The sequence below is a fragment of the Megalops cyprinoides genome, chromosome 3 (assembly GCF_013368585.1).
Source record: "Megalops cyprinoides isolate fMegCyp1 chromosome 3, fMegCyp1.pri, whole genome shotgun sequence".
NCBI lineage: Eukaryota > Metazoa > Chordata > Actinopteri > Elopiformes > Megalopidae > Megalops > Megalops cyprinoides.
In genome coordinates, this window is record NC_050585.1 from 53,731,425 (window position 1) to 53,734,403 (window position 2,979).

The 2,979-nt window shown below is 42.5% G+C and overlaps 1 non-coding gene across 1 annotated transcript; it reads left to right on the forward strand.

Annotated features, from left to right (window-relative positions):
• Nucleotides 1–2,177: 2,177 nt before the first annotated feature.
• On the forward strand, nt 2,178–2,259 carry trnas-gcu. Its single transcript has one exon. It is a non-coding gene; the product is annotated as a tRNA-Ser (tRNA).
• The last annotated feature ends 720 nt before the right edge of the window (nt 2,260–2,979 follow it).

The following is a 2,979-nucleotide window of genomic DNA, read 5'->3' on the forward strand; positions in this document are numbered from 1 at the left end:
ATTGAACAGTGGCTGGAATAATATAAGTCCACACAAAGCCAAGAGCATGCAACAAGGAGGAGAATCAGTGCGTCCCACCCCCTGTTTCCACCATTCAGGAGAAAGGGGAGTCAAACGCACAACGTGATCATGAGTGTGTACACACAAATTACTCCCCTAATGAAGGGGGATAATTATGGGCTCATTCACACTCAAATGCCGGGACCCTATTGGGTCCGCACCCCACTCTGGCAGCAGAATGCTTAGATTTCTATCAATTTCCTGTTAACCTCTAGGCTGCTTCCTCCTCCAGTCTGTCCTGTGTACACAATGGACCACACACCCCACTCAGACCGAGGGTCTGTTTGCATATGAGTCCACAATATACATCCCTCCTGCTTTAGGCTAGACTCATTTTAACCCCAAATCTAAACTGTAGGGAAATAAACTGCTCTTGTATCTGTGATTAAGGTACCTGGGTGTGGAATAATTCTGTAAATATCCAGCTGTATAAAGCAATATGTAAAAACTATGCTTGGTTTGTAGCAAGTGCACCTGCCAGTAGAAGAGAAAGCATCAACGCAGTCTGCCCATTTACCAATGAGTCATTATGAATGGCTGTGAACCCTTTCCCCAGTTTCCAGTCTTATTCACTCAGTTAAAAACCTGAATTAAACAGCTTGCCCTTGTGTTTTACAAAGCCGACAGTCTGCACCAGACGAAAAGCCATCCTGTTTGCAGCGCAGCAGTGCCCTAAAGCTTTCAGCGTGAAAACGGAAAACCGACAGAAAACCGAGCATTCAGTGCGAAAACATAAAACCGAGCCTTCAGTGTGTGAAAACAGAAAACCTACAGAAAACCGAGTATTCAGCGCGAAAACAGAAAACCGAGCCTTCAGTGTGTGAAAACAGAAAACCGAGCATTCAGCGTGTAAACATAAAACCGACAGAAAACCGAGCCTTCAACGTGTAAACATAAAACCGAGCCTTCAACGCGAAAACTTAAAACCGAGCCTTCAGCGCGAAAACTTAAAACCGAGCCTTCAGTGTGTAAACTTAAAACCGAGCCTTCAGTGTGTAAACTTAAAACCGAGCCTTCAACGTGTAAACATAAAACCGAGCCTTCAACGCGAAAACTTAAAACCGAGCCTTCAGCGCGAAAACTTAAAACCGAGCCTTCAGTGTGTAAACAGAAAGCTGATAATTCATATCATCACCCATCAGCAGTTCAGTGGACACCATCATATGACACGGGTCCAGACATGCAGTGGAACAGTTGTTGCATCACATCTGACACCATTTCAGATTTTAAGACAACTGATTTCAATTTTAATTGTGTGAACTTGGTGCTTGACTTGTTCTGTACTGAAGAGTGTTAGTGTGCCCATGCAGTCACTGTGAGAAGGCAGACTGGAATCAGGGTTTACCAGCAATAAGCCAAAACATGCTGTGTTATGCACCATAGACTTTTTCTCCATCGTTGGGTGTTTTTTTTTTTTTTTTTTTTTTTTTGCCTTTTTACAGCTACCCTCCCCTAAACGTTGAAGAAGCATAATTACCAAATCAGGAACTAATAATGAGAGCAAAAATAATGAGATCAGAAGCAGCGTGGGGTCATCACGCCTTAACCCCCTGAAACCAGTTTAAGGGATCAGCACCCTATCGAGGCTTATCTCACTAAAATAATTAGAACGTTAGCAGCCTAATTACTAATTAGTTGCACAGTGAAAATTATTAATATCTAACAGCAGTAATAGTCGCTGTGAGGCTTAGTCCTAGAAGAATTCGCTGTTTCTTTACTGTCGCCTACTGGTAATAATGGATATTACATGAATAAGGAATCTAACGTCTCAAGGTAGCAGCTAGCTAGCTACGGTTTTTAAATCGTCTCAAGAGATCACGTAGCGTGAAACAATCATCACCTTGTGCCAACTTCAAACTACATACAAACCTTGTAAACGATGACATCTCAATGGTAGAGGAGCTGGCAAGCAAAATGCATCTGCGATTGGAAATGTAGAAAGAAACATAGCTAGCTGGCTAACTTGGCCAGTTCATGGTTTTCACAGACACAAACGAAACATTTACTTTAGCATCTGCTGCATAAAGACAAAAGCACAAACTAACAGTAAAAAAACGAAAATACGAGTGTCATAATTATCGGTATTATTCAGGTTTTATAACCGACGGACTTCAGATGACGAGGTGGCCGAGTGGTTAAGGCGATGGACTGCTAATCCATTGTGCTCTGCACGCGTGGGTTCGAATCCCATCCTCGTCGCAAAGTTTTTAGCTCCTCTTCTGTAGCAGTAGCACACTGTGCATTTTACGGAGGCGAAGAAGAGCGAAATCTGTCACAACAGGACGTCAGTCTTTCTGTTCATCGATAAAACAAAAACGCACGTGGAACATTAACACCTGCTTGTCAATCTAGTTTTACACAAACATAAAAGTGCATTTACTGCACAACTTTAATTCGACACCAAGTCTCTACATGAGCCGTTCTCGTTGGAAGGGGAAGGATCTAACTCCGAGTAGTCTTGTCTGTTGCCTGCAGAGTAGAGTTTGAATATGGAATATGGAATTTGGAAAAGACCTTTCATATTTAGTTATCCTCATTTCAAATTGTGTGTTGTATGGTGTTGTTATCAATAACGCCAGAAACCTAAATTTTACAATTTGCATTGAGCATAAATGGTTGGTAATGTTTTTACATCCTGATAACGAATAAGGGTAGTCAAGTCAAGTATGGCTCTTTAAGTAGCGAGCTAGCTACGATACCATCGGCGACTTTCTGCGTGATGTTATTTCGCTCACAGTGCAGTTTATTTTCCGACTGTGTCCTCAAGTCCCCTCGTCATGTCCTTTCATGACCGCTAGAGGGATCTACACCCCTGCCAAACAACCCATAACCTCACTACAGAAAAGACGACTGCTGAAACCACACCTTATAACACAATTTGAGACTAGTGGGGCTTCGGAAAGATAGGGACTATGCGGT